Source organism: Acinonyx jubatus, chromosome A2, assembly GCF_027475565.1.
Source record: "Acinonyx jubatus isolate Ajub_Pintada_27869175 chromosome A2, VMU_Ajub_asm_v1.0, whole genome shotgun sequence".
Classification (NCBI taxonomy): Eukaryota; Metazoa; Chordata; class Mammalia; order Carnivora; family Felidae; genus Acinonyx; species Acinonyx jubatus.
The window spans coordinates 164,528,905-164,543,089 of record NC_069383.1 but is presented as its reverse complement, the minus strand read 5'-3'; positions in this window follow the sequence as shown (position 1 = coordinate 164,543,089).

Here is a 14,185-nt window from a genome sequence, read left to right as displayed (position 1 = left end):
ATCCCGCCACCGCCCCGGAAGTGACGCAAGGTACGCGCGGGGGCCGAGGGGCTGCGGACAGGCGCTGGCGCTGCAGGCGTCGGGGGACCGGGGGGCGGGCTTGGAGGCGGGGGCGAGCGTGGAGTAGGCGGGACCTAGTTATGGTTGGTGGATGTGGGCTTGGGGGCGGGCCTGGCTCGCTGGTGGGGCGGGGCATGGTGGGGTGGGCGGGTTCGGCTGCCGTGGGTGGGCGTGGCAGGGCGCGCGGGGCGGAGTTAAGGGTTGCAGCCCAGGTTTTCCGCAGAGACACGGCCATTCATTCGTTCTTTCACTCATTCCGGGGCCAGGAGGGGCTAGTGAGGCACTCGCTTCGGAACGAAATTTGCAGAGGCGCCAGAAAAATCTGTAATCAAGATAAAAATAGTAATGGACTATCAAAAAATAAAATTTTACTAGAGCCAGGGCCCTGACAGGGTGAGGACGGCGAGGCAAGGTCATGCTAGTGCAGGGTCTGGTCCTACCTTTTTAAAAATCTTAATATTTTGTCCATCGTGGATTATTTTGCATTCGTTTCAGCTTTTTATTTTTTTATTTTTATACTGTTTTAAGTGTATTTATTTATTTTGAAAGAGAGAGAGAGTGAGCACAAGCAGGGGAGGGACACACAGAGAGAGAGAGAATCCCAAGCAGGCTCTGCACTGTCAGCACGGAGCCCGACTAGGGGCCTGAACCCACGAACCGTGAGATCATGACCTGAGCCCAAGTCGTTCGTTCAACCGACTGAGCCACCCAGGTGCCCCTAGTTTCAGCTTTTAAAATATTGGATTAAAATACTATGTGGGTGGCTCAGTCAGTTAAGCATCTGACTTCAGGTCATGATCTCACGGTTTGTGGGTTCTTCCAGCCCCGCGACAGGCTCAGTGCTGACAGCTCAGAGCCTGGAGCCTGCTTCGGATTCTGTGTCTCCCTCTCTCCCTGCCCTTCCCCCGCTCACACTCTCTCCCTTTCTGTCCAAAAATAAATAAGTGTTTAAAAATTTTTAAAAAATACTATGAACCTTGGGGCGCCTGGCTGCCTCAGTGAGCGGGGCATTTGACTCTCAATCTCAGGGTCTTGAGTTCAAGCCCCACATTGCACATCAAGCCTACTCTAAAGAAAGAAATGCACAAGCTTTGAGTCTTCGTAGCTGAGCTTTTTCTTTGTGTCCCTTAAACTTTGTGCCTTCAGGGAGTGCTTCCTGCCCCGGCCCTAGTCCAGTCTCAGCTCCCGCTGCAGGGAGGGAGCAGAACATTAAACAAGGAAGGAACAGAAGCTGAAATAAGGATGAGAGTTGGGAGCCGAATGGGGAACGTGGCGGAAGTTTACTGATGAGCCTCTGTTGGGAGGGTGATCAGGCCCAGCCTTCAGAAGAGGTGACAGGGACAGAGGCAGAGTCTGCAGAAGCCAACAGAGCCCAGCCTGGAGGCAGGATTGTGAATTAGTTGGACAGCCCTGCCCTTCCAGGCCTCCACTCTGCCCCCTCTGCCTGCACGCAGGGCTTTTCCAGCTCAAAAATGCTCCCACCGCAAGCCCCAGCTCCCTCTTCTCCCCAGGGACTCTAATCTTCAGTTTTGTTTACAGAGATAAGCCTGAAGCTCTGGGCTTCCCAGCCAGCCCTCCCCCAGGGCCCCAGATCTCCGGACAGGGGCCAGAAGAGGACCTGGGCTCGGGGGTCCAGGCTGCCCAGGGTGGCTTCCTGTGATTTCCTCTGGCCACCTTCCCCAGCTGTGTGTCAGGGGGCTGTCCAGAGGGATCCCACAGTGCCCCTGCCCAGCTGCCTCCGTCAAGCTCAAGTTCCTCTGAACTCCAAAGGTCACAACTATGCCAGGTTCCTTGATGTCCTCGTGACTTCTCTGAGCAGGAAGAGGCTTGTCCACAGCCTTCTTCTCCAGCCCCCCTTCCTCTCCTGCCCCTCTCCCTGTGGGCTGCACCAATATGCCTCAAGGGGAATGCTGGCGGTTACCAGTGAAAAGGGGGGAGGGCCCAGGAGGTGGGGATGAGGCTCCATTCCCACCCAGATGAGATCTGCTGAGCTCGGTGAGCTTCCCCCGCTGACCAGAGCAAACTCTGCAAAGACACAAGCACTGCTGTAAACCTCCCAATGTTTCAGGACAGTCACCTCCATTTTCGTCCCTTCCCAAGGGTCCTGGGTGGTCCAGACGCCAGCCCATTTTCTCCTACCCCTTCAGCCCCAGCCATGTTGGCCTTCCCAAGTTTGTTCCTGCCTCAGGGCCTTTGCACCAGCAGTACCTACTGCTTGCGGTGCCCTGTCCCCAGATAGCCCCGCGGCCAACATCTTCTCATTTCAGGCCTCAGGCCTCGCTCACACATCACCTCCTCAGAGAGCCCACCCTGACCACCCCCAGCCAGAGTCCTTACCACATGCACTGCCATCCCGTGGCCTCATTTATTTCCATCATAGGACTTACCATTTGTGATCTTTTATTTACATTTATTTATTTTAAGAGAGAAAGAGAGAGAGTCAGAGAGAGAAAATCCCAAGCAGGCTTTGTACTGTCAGCACAGAGACCAATGTGAGGCTCAATCCCACCAACAGTGCGCTCATGACCTGAGCCGGACCCACAACTGACTGAGCCACCCACGCACCCCGATCTCTGGTCATTCTGGGGGGTTGTTTCCTTGATTATCCCGTCTCCCCACATGCCATGAGCTCCTTAGGGCAGCGACCCAGGCTCTCGTTCCCCATGTCCCCAACTGTCCCCCAGGATGTCTGACAAATGTGTGGATGCATGACACTTGGGATGAGGATAATCCGACGGCTTTTGTGAGCATCTGAGCGGCACCCAGCATAGATCTCAAGCGGTCTTGACGCTGGACTTCTTCTCCTCTACTGACCTGAGACACAGCCTGGGTCACAGGAGTCAATGGTCTTAAAAATGCTCCCACCCTGGAGCCCTGAATTCCAACCATGTGCCATCCAACAAGGAACCCATTAGCCCCATGCGGCTATTTAAATTTAAATGAATTGATTAAAAGTAGGGGCGCCTGGGTGGCTCAGTCCGTTGAGCCTCCGACTTCAGCTCAGGTCATGATCTCACAGTTCGTGAGTTCAAGCCCTGCGTCAGGCTCTGTGCTGACAGCTCGGAGCCTGGAGCCTGCTTCTGATTCTGTGTCTCTCTCTCTCTGCCCCTTCCCCGCTCATGCTCTGTCTCTCTCTGTCTCTCAAAGATGAATAAACATTAAAAAAAACTTGTTTAATGAATTGATTAGAAGTAAATAAAATTTGGGCTGCCTGGGTGGCTCAGTTGGTTAAGCCTCTGACTCTTGATTTTGGCTCAGGTCATGATCTTGTGGTTCCTGGGATCGAGCCCTGCATTGGGCTCTGGCAGTCTGCTTGGGATTCTCTGTCTCCCTCTCTCTCTGCCCTTCCCCTGCTCACGTGCCTGAGTGCACACACTCTCTCTGTCTCTCAAAAATAAAAAATAAACACTAAAAAAGTAAATAAAATTTAAAATTCAGTTCTTCAGTTGCAAGGACCCATTTCAAGTGTTCAAGAGCCACAGGGCAGCTGGTAGCTCCCAGATGATACAGACAGAGAATGTGTCCATCGCCCAGAAAGTTCAAGAAGCATCGACCTAGCCAGTGAGCTCCAAGAGGAAAGGTATCTGTGTCTGTTTTGTTCCTGGTTGTATTTCCAGTGCCTGAGTCAGGTTTTAACATTCAGTAAGTGCTCAATAAATGTTGATGGAAGGAGAGAAGGGAGGGTGGGAGTGGAGAAAAAGAATTCTCCTTCTCAGGATCTAAGCAAATAATACAGAAAGAGGGCGGCTAGTTCTGCCCACAGCTGTCCATCCCTGCATTAGTTACAACGGTGAAGCACATAACAACGTCCTCAAAGTGTAGCAGGCGACAGAATAAAAAAAATCGTGGTCTACTCTTGATTTCAAAATTAAAAAAAAAACAAGCAAAAATGCAGCCCTGTGATATGGAGACCAATACAAGGCCCTTTGGGTTTTGTTTTTTATTTGTTTGCTTGTTTACTTATAAAACATTTTTTAATGTTTATTTATTTTTGAGAGACAGACAGCGCGCAAGCAGGGGAGGGGCAGAGAGAGAGACACACAGAATCCGAAGCAGGCTCCAGGCTCCGAGCCATCGGCACAGAGCCCGACGCGGGGCTCGAACCCACAAACCGCAAGATCCTGACCTGAGCTGAAGTCGGACGCTTAACCGACCGAGCCACCCAGGTGCCCCTGTTTGCTTGTTTTTAATATTTTATGTTTACTTGCATTTATATAGGAAATATACTTGCATGGTTCAAAATAAAGGGTCCGGGAGACAACGCATAAAGTGTCCTGCTTTCGATCCTGTCTCCCAGGACAAGGATGATCCCATCCCAAGGCAGCCAATGTTCAGTTGCTTCTGTTTCTGTGCTGGGAAATCTATGCATCTGTGTGCACCTGGGAGCAGGTGCAAAGAGATCCTCCCTCGTTTTAAAAACTCTTAAACACGCATAGTAGCCTTCAGCCAACACTGCACGGGTGGTCACTTCTGCCTTGGCCCAGCCGCAACCTTCTTGTGCAACCCCCAGGCTGGTCCACCGCTTGGGGACTCCCATCCCCTCCTGATGAACATGCGTGTTGTTTCTGGTGTGGCATTTCACACTCGTGGGCAGGGACCAGCGGGGAAGATCCCTGGAGGCAGAGGATTCCAGGGAGAAGGTCGAAGGTCCAGGAAATGAAGAACCCACAGGTCCCCCTCTGAGAAAAACATGCCACTATGAGAACGGCCAGCAGTGCAGGGAGATGAGATTTCTGGTGGCTGTTTTCTGTTCTTTGCACTTTGGTGTGTCTTTTGAGTTTGTTTGGGTCTTGCTTGGCAGAGGATAGGTTTGACTGTTCTGATCAGGCAGAGGCTGAAATAAAATGAAATGGCTTAAAGAAGACTGGCCGTTAAAAAAATTAATGTTGGGGGGCGCCTGGGTGGCTGAGTCGGTCGAGCACCCGACTGCAGCTCAGGTCATGATCTCACAGCTCGCGAGTTCGAGCCCCGCGTCGGGCTCTGTGCTGACAGCTCGGAGCCTGGGGCCTGCTTCCGATTCTGTGTCTCCCTCTCCCTCTGCCCCTAACCCACTCACATTCTGTCTCTGTCTCTCTCAAAAATAAATAAACATTAAAAAAATTTAAAAAAAATTAATGTTGGGGCCCCCAGGCGGCTCAGTCGGTTAAGCGTCCGACTTCAGCTCAGGTCACAATCTCGGGGTTCGTGAGTTCAAGTCCGGCGTCAGGCTCTGCGCTGACAGCTTGCTCGGGGCCTGGAGGCTGCCCTTGGAGGCTGCTTCTCTCTGCCCCTCCCCCGCTCACACTCTCTCTGTCTCTCTCAAAAATGAATAAACATTAAAAAAAATTTTTTTTTAATTAATGTTTAGACTTCTTAGCATCTGCCCAAGAGTGAGAGCAGGGACTTGAACCGGGGAACACACCTGCCACGAACGTTAGGACGTCCTGTCACCTGCCACCGCGTGGAGGGACCCGGAGGCCACTGTGCGCAGTGAGAGGAGCCAGACAGAGAAGGACACGTCCCGCGTGACCCCACACACAGGGGGTCCCCAGAGGAGTCCCGTCCACAGAGACAGAGAGCGGATGGTGGGAGCCAGGGGTGGGGCAGGAGGCGGGGAGTCCGTGCTTCATGGGGACAGGGTCTCGGTCTGGGGGAGATGGAAAGTTCTGGAGACAGATGGTGGGGGCGGCCTCACCACAGTGTGAGTGCGCCTGATGCCGCTGATCTGTGTGCTTGGAAAGGGTTCAGATGGTGAATTTGATGTTATGTGTATTTAACCACAATAAAGTAGATAAATACAAGTTTATGGAGCCACGAGGTGTGGGGAGAGCCCCAGATGTTCAGGGCGGCACCAGCTTCGGGGGGCTGGGACCTGTGCAGTCGCCCAGAGCCTCAGGCTCCGAAGGGTCCCACTCGTGGTTTATTGCTCTGCGGCTGCTGTCTTGAAATTCCTACTGATTTTTGAACAAAAACATTTCATTTTGAAATTTTCAAAATTTTCATTTTGGACTGCGATCTGCAAATTACGTGGCCCCTCCTGGTTTGTGGAATGGACAGGGAAGCCCAAATTCCAGGTCTGGGGCCCTAGAAACACCCCAACTTGCAAGTCTGTCTTTACCCGACCCTGAGAGGACAGAGCGAGCGAGACCCAGTCAGGAAGTGGGCTCCTGACAGGGGTGAGGAAGGAAGTGGGGGGTGACTTAAAATAGCACCACTCACCCAGCTGCCTAGGGGTGGGGTGGGGAGGGGGGGCTACACAGGAGGCGGCACCGGGAGGCCAGGGACTTCCCAGGAAGCCTCTCCCGGGAATCCAGCCCTCTCCTTCTCCCAAGTTGGCCAGACTCCTCACCCCTGCCCCACCCATGCCTCCTGTCCCTCCTGGGCCTCCTGTCCTCTGTCCCTCCTGTCTGTCCCACTGCAGGAGTAGGGCTTGGAAGCAGAGAAGGAGGTGCTGGGAGGAGCCCCTGGGAGCTTGTATTAGTCGGGGTTCTCCAAAGAAACAGAACCACAGGACATATAAGAATATGAGAATGCAGCGGGGGCCTGGGTGGCTCAGTTGGTTAAACGTCCAACTTCAGCTCAGGTCATGGTCTCATGGCTTGTGGGTTTGAGCCCCGCGTTGGGCTCTGTCCTGACAGCTCAGAGCCTGGAGCCTGTTTCCGATTCTGTGTCTCCCTCTCTCTCTGCCCCTCCCCCACTCATGCTCTGTCTCCTTCTGTCTCTGAAAAATAAATGCCAAAAAGGTTTAAAAAAACAAAAAAGAATATGAGAATGGGATGTCTGGGTGGCTCAGTCAGTTAAGTGTCCAAATCTTTTTTTTTTTTTTGTAAAGTTTATTTATTTATTTTGAGGGAGAGGTGGGGGTGCAGAGAGAGGGAATACAGAATCCCAGGCAGCCTCCGTGCCCAGAGTCCAACGCAGGGCTGGAACTCACAAAGGTGAGATCACGACCTGAGCCGGAATCAAGAGTCTGGCACTTAACCATCTGAGCCACCCAGGCGCCCCTTAAACGTCCAAATCTTGATCTTGGCTCAGGTCACGATCTCACTGTTTGTGAGATCGAGCCCCGAGTCAGGCTCTGTGCTCACAGCTCAGAGCCTGGAGCCTGCTTCGGATTCTGTGTCTCCCTCTCTCTCTGCCCCTCCCCCATTCTTGCTCACATTCTCTCTCTCAAAAAAAAAAAAAAAAAAAAAAAAAGAACATGAGAACGGCTATACGGACAGGGACTTACTATGAGGAATTGGACCGTGCAGTTATGGAGGCTGGAAGTCCCACGATCTGTCATCCGCAGGCTGGGGACCCGGGAGGGGCTGGTGGTGTGGGTCCCAGGCCGGGGCTCAGCCCCAGTGCCCGGGCAGAAGACACAAATTCTCCCTCCCTTTACATTCTTTCGAGTTCAGGTCCATGACCGACTGGAGGATGCCCACTCAGCAGGGGGCGGGCCTCTGCTCTGCTGAGGCCACCAACACGTGTCATAATCTCATCCAGAAACATCCTCGCAGACACACCTGGAAATAACATTTAGACAATGAAGATATGCCTTAGAAAGTAGCGTGCATGTATCTCACCTGCATAGCTTAGTCAAAGTACACAAGCACAGGCCGAGCTAGGCAGGCAGCACGAAGGGGTGGGGTTGCCGGGGCCTGGGGAGGGTGGGCACGGGTGGGGCACAGGGCAATTTTAGGGAGTGAAACAACTCCATGGTGCGGACGTGTCTATAACACGGGTGGGGGAGCTGGTCACACCCCCTGTCTCCTAGAGCTGGGGGGTCTGAGATCAGGGTGTCTGCTGTTTTCTCCTGAGGTCGCTCTCCTCGGTGTATAGATGCTGTCTTCTCCCAGTGTCCCCACAGGGTCGTCCCTCTGGGTGCCTCTGTGTCCCCGTCTCCTCTTGTTACGAGAACACCGGTCACACTGGATCAGGGCCGCCCTTGTGACCTTGTTTTAATGTAATCACCTCTTTAAAGATTCCGTGTTTAAACAGTCACATTCTGAGCTCTTGGCAGGTTCAAGGTATAAATGGGGGGGCGGGGCGCAGTTAGGTCCATAACAGGTGCTTATCTATTCAGGAGTTGATGTGCGTGGTCAGAGAATATGCGTGAATATAGCTTTAATGGAAACTGCCAAAGGGTTTTGCAAAGTGCCGGCACTCTCTGGCTCTCTTGGCTTCTCCTCCGTGAACCTCTGAGTTCACCAAACTCCAACCTGCAGGATCTTGTCCCTGCTTTGACTATGCTGAGCCAGGCTCCGCCTCAGGACCTTTGCACTGGCTGTTCCCCAAGCACGGAATGCTCTCCCACAGAAAACATTGCATTGTTTGGGTCTCTGGGAAAATGTCACCTCCATAGAGATGTCTCCCCTGACCACTTCATGTACCTTAGCCTTTCAGTCCCTGTGAAGGCCACACCTGCCTCCAGCCCTCCGCGGAATACTCACCCCAACGGCATGACCTCTCCCTTCTTTTGTCCTCCTTGACTGTCATCTGTCCCCTTCCATTGCTCAGGAGCTCTGCTGGGCAAGGATCAAGTCTGTTTTCCAGAGCCCTGTGTCTAGAGCCCAGGAAAGGAGCTGGTCCATAGTAGGTGTTCAATAATCATTGTCACCTCCACATCTTGAGTCATCAGGGAAATGCAAACCCAAAGCATAGTGAGATGATTCTTCACACCTGCTAGGACAGCTACCTTCAAAAAGACAGGCCATCGGGGCGCCTGGGTGGCTCAGTCGGTTGGGTGTCCGACTTCGGTTCAGGTCATGATCTCGCAGTTCGTGGGTTCGAGCCCCGTATCGGGATCTGTGCTGATGGCTCAGAGCCTGGAGCCTGCTTGGGATTCTGTGTCTCCCTCCCTCTCTGCCCCGCCCCAGCTCACGCTCTGTCTCAAAAATAAATAAACGTTAAAAAACAAAAAAAAGACAGGCCATAACAAGTGCTGGTGAGGGTACGGACACGTCAGAACCCTCGCACACAGGCAGGTGGAGGCATGAAACGGTGTAGCCGCTGCGGAAAACAGGCCGGCCGCTCCTCCGAGTGTTAAACACGGAGTTGCCATCCGATCCAGCGAATGAAAGCACATGTCCGCACACAAACTTGTGCACACGTGTTCCCAGAAGCACTACTTGCAATGGCCAAGACGTGGACGCAGCCCAAATGTTCACCCTTTGATGAACGGAATGTGGTCCAGCACGCTGGAATAGTATGCAGCTGTAAAAAAGAGCGGCATGCTGGCACACAGAGGGGGGGAGCCCCGAGAACATCGCACTCAGTGAAAGGAGACACAAAGGGACAGATGCTGTGTGTCCCACTCACATGAAATGTCCAGAAGGAGCAAATCCGTAGAGTCAGGGGAATTGGTGGGTGCCAGGGGTCTGGTGTGGAGGGTGACTGCTGATGCAGTCTTTTCAGAGAGATGAAAATGTTCTGAAATACATTATGGTCACAGATGCACAGCTCTGCGAATGTACTAAAAATCACTGAACTGTACACACTTTGAATTTTTTTTAACGTTTATTTATTTTGGAGACAGAGAGACAGAGCATGAACGGGGGAGGGGCAGAGAGAGAGGGAGACACAGAATCGGAAACAGGCTCCAGGCTCTGAGCCATCAGCCCAGAGCCCGACGTGGGGCTCGAACTCACTGACCGCGAGATCGTGACCTGAGCCGAAGTCGGACGCCCAACCGACTGAGCCCCCCAGGCGCCCCTGAACTGTACACTTTAAATGGGTGCATTTTTTGGTAAGTTTTTATTTATTTAAGTAATCTCTACACCCAGCGTGGGGCAGGAGCTCACCACCGAGATCAAGAGCCGCACGCTCCACTGACCGAGAAGCCCGGGGCCCCTAAATGGGTGAATTGTATGGTATGTGAATTCTATCTTTATACAGATGTTGCAGAAATTGATAATTGTGTCTAATTACTTAATTTTTTAAGTTTATTTATACATTCTGGGAGAGAGAGAGAGCGAGCAAGCGAGCAGGGAAGAGGCAGAGAGAGGGCAAGAGAGCGACTCCAAAGCAGGACACAGGGCTCAAGCCCACCAACCGTGAGACCATGACCTGATCCAATATGAAGAGTCACGTGCTTAACCGACTGGGTCACCCAGGTGCCTCTAATTACTCAATTTTTGAATATAAGGCCAAAGGAGCCAGGTCCCCTCCCTCTCCATCCCCTGAAGGTCAGTAATGACTCTGACCCCAGCATCAGAGTTCCCCAAATGTGGATCCACTGAACTCACTTGCCTATGACCCTTTCTGTAGAGCTGGGACCTGGGTCAAGAGAGCAAGAAGCTTAAGTTGGGCCCGAAATTTACAAGACGCAAAAACAAAAACAAAACAGTCATGGAGGTAAATACTATTTTTTTTTTTTTTGAAACAGAGAGAGACAGAGCATGAACGGGGGAGGGGCAGAGAGAGAGGGAGACAGAATCGGAAGCAGGCTCCAGGCTCCGAGCCATCAGCCCAGAGCCTGACGCGGGGCTCGAACTCACGGACCGCGAGATCGTGACCTGAGCTGAAGACGGCCGACTGAGCCACCCAGGCGCCCCTGTAAATACTATTTTATTGGAATATATTTAAAAATCAAAGGTAATGCAAAAACAACAACAACACCCCACAGTGTTGAAGATAACATTAAAAAATATTTTTTACATTTATCATTCATTTTTGAGAGACAGGTTCTGAGCCGTCAGCACAGAGTCCGACGCGGGGCTCGAACCCCAAAAGGACAAGATCACGACCTGAGCGGAAATCGGAGGCAGAGATAACATGTTAAATAAAAGCGGGTTAGCAGGGACCGAGTTGCTTCGTCTGAGAAAGGAAGAGTGGTGGCGGCTGAGGACCTGCAGACTCACCTCCAGGCAGGCCCGTCCGGCGGTGGGCGGGGCGCTCTGCAAGCCCCGCCCCCACCATAGCCGCAGCCCGCCCCTGTCCCCACCCAGCCGGCGCCGAGCCAGGGCTTGCCTGCAGGCGCAGATCCCGAGCAGCGCCCTGGAGGCCCCGCCCCAGCCCGTCCATCACTCGCCGCTACACGCCTCTCGGCCAATAGGACCTGGCTACCGCTGCCTGATGGCCAATAGAAATTGCTCTTCCAGAGCGGGGGCGGGATGTGCGCAAGTCCCTCCCCGTAGTTCCGGGGCCACGCGGGCTCCACTTTGGGACGTAGGGGACCAAGCTGTGGGGGGGGAGTACAGGGGCAAGGGGGTTTTTCCAACCCCTGACGCGGGGCACTGCCTTCTCCTGAGGAAGGGCCCCTATTGCCCCAAGTAGATATCGCCAAGTCGGAGAAGAGCCTCCGTTTTTCCGGGCGGGGTCTGCCGCCGAATAGACCCTCCCGCCCCCCACCCCAGACCCGGGGTTTGGGTCTCTCCTTGGCCTGGCTTGTCCCTGTCTTTGCAACAGCCTAAGGCGAATGGGTGCTGTCATCATTCCAACTTACAGGTGGGGAAACTGAGGCTCGGAGCCCCAGGACCCTAGTCCAGGGTCCCTCACCATGGTTAGTACATCGTGGGCTCTGGGGCAGGATTTCTTAACTTTGGCACTATTGGCACTTGGGGTGGATGATTCTTGCTTATATGGGATTCAGCAGCATCCCTGGCTCCGCTCCCACCCACTCTATGCCAGGAACACCCCTAGTCGTGAGGACCACGGACATCTCCAGACATTGCAAACGTGGGGGAGCAAAGTTACTGATTCTCAGGGCCTGGTTCTCAAAGTCAAGAGCACTGGAACCCCCGGGGGGGGGGGCAACCCAGAATTCTGATTCGGCGGGTCTGGGTCAGGGCCCAAGAGGCTGCATTTCTAAAGGAGTTCAGGTTGTACCTGGTGTCGCTGAGAGGCCCGCTACCAACAAGCCACCCCTGCTTCGCTGAGTGACCTGGAGGAGGCAAGGCCCCTCAGATGGGGGGGGGGGAGGGGTGGGGCGAGGCTGTGGGTGTGGATGCTTTAGGGAGCCCACAAATAACTGCACAGCTTATCAGGACTGAGGCCAGGGATGCAGACATGCTGCCTTTAGTAGGTGAGTGAGACGGTGCCCACGCGATTCTTAGCAGTTGGGGAGGCTACACGGGGCTCTTAAGGGGATGTGTGAGCGATCCCGTCTGTCTTGTTTTGTTTCTTTTCAAAACTATTTATTTATTTTTGGGAGAACACAAGCGGAAGAGGAGCAGAGAGAGGGGGACAGAGGATCTGAAGTGGGCTCTGAGCTGACAGCACGGACCCCCCCAATGTGGGGCTTGAACTCACAAACCGCGAGATCATGATCTGAGCTGAAGTCAGACATTCAACCGACTGAGCCACCCAGGCACCTCTACTTTTTAAATTTTTTTTAAAGATGGATTAATGATTTTGAGGCCTTTTAAAAAAGTTTAGTTATTTATTTTGAGACAGAGAGCGAACAAAAGGGCAGAGAGAGAGAGAGAGAGAGAGAGAGAGAGAGAGAGAGAGGGAGAGAGAGAATCCCAAGCAGGCACCATGCTGTCAGCACAGAGCCCAATGTTGGGCTCATCTCACCAACTGTGAGATCATGACCTGAGCCGAAACCAAGAGTTGGATGCTAACCAACTGAATCACCAGGTGCTTCTGTTTTCTCTTTATTTATTTTTAATATTAAAAAAAATTTATTTTGGGGGTACCTGGGTGGCTCAGTCGGTTAAGTGTCTTGACTTCGGCTCAGGTCATGGTCTTACGGTTCATGAGCTCGAGCCGCGTGTCAGGCCCCAAGCTAACAGTTCACAGCCTGCTTGGGATCCTCTCCCTCTCTCTCTGCCCCTCCTCCAATCATGCTCTCTCTCTCTCTCTCTTTCTCCCTCAAAAATAAACATTAAAAATTTTTCTAAAAATTTAAAATAAAAATTTAAAGTAAAAATGTATTTATTTAAAATAAATAATTTTAGTTGATTCATCTTAAATACATAATTTTAATTAATTAATTTTATTAATTTAATTAATGAATTTATTTTTGAGAGCCCCCCTCTTGGGCTCAGCGATACCCTTAGCATGCAGACTGTGCTGACTTCTGTGAGAAGGATTTGGGCGGGCGGGGAGAGGTCTCCTTTGGTTTTTCCCACTCAGACTGGAGTTTTTTGTGTTGATGCAGGGATGCGTTTTACAGGCCACGTGTCTGCAACAGCCTGACCGCAGTATCCCCTGAGGGAGGGGGCCTCGAACCGCAGACAGGTGGTTTGGGCGAGAGGATTTCAGAGAAGGTGCCCATTCCTGTCCTGGAAGGCGATGGAGGTGGCACGGAGACAGGACGTAGGAAGACAAAGATCACTTCTTTTTACCCTGTATGTCTTTGTTTTTCCTTTGGAGGTGAATTTCACATAAGATAAAGTTAGAGGGTCCCGTTCAGTGGTGCAGAGAGCACATGCACACTGTTGCACGCGCATCAACTCTTATCTTGTCATAGAACATTTTTATCACCCCAGAAGGAAATCCCATACCCCTTTGCAGCCCCTCGCCACTGCCCCTCCCCCAGCCCCTGGCTCCCAGTTTGTACTATGTACATTCTATTTATGTATTTATTTATGTATTTAATGTTTATTGATGGGGGGGTGCAGTGACAGAGGAAGACACAGAATCTGAAGCAGGCTCCAGGCTCTGAGCTGTCAGCACAGAGCCCGACCCGGGGCTGAAACCCACGAACTGTCAGATCATGACCTGCGCTGAAATCAGACACTTCACCAACTGAGCCACCCAGGTGCCCCCCCCTAAATTGTTAAAAAAAATTTTTTTTTAATGTTTTTATTTATTTTTGAGACAGAGAGAGACAGAGCATGAGCAGGAGAGAGAGCGGGAGACACAGAATCCGAAGCAGGCTCCAGGCTCTGAGCTGTCAGCACAGAGCCTGACGCGGGGCTTGAACTCACCGACTGTGAGATCATGACCTGAGCTGAAGTCGGTTGCTTAACCGACTGAGCCACCCAGGCGCCCCATAAATTGTTTTAAATAATAAAAAAAATAGGCAGAAAAATACATTGAGGAGTTTCATTTTTTACATGCAGAAAATCTAGTCTTTGCTTTTAATATGCCTATCAAACAGCATGAAAATTAAAAAAAAAAATCAGCAAAAGGGGCTCTACATTAGTCTGAGGGACACCTCCAGGGGTGGAGAGATCTGTGTGACAAAAAACATGGAGCACCTGCGTGGCTCAGT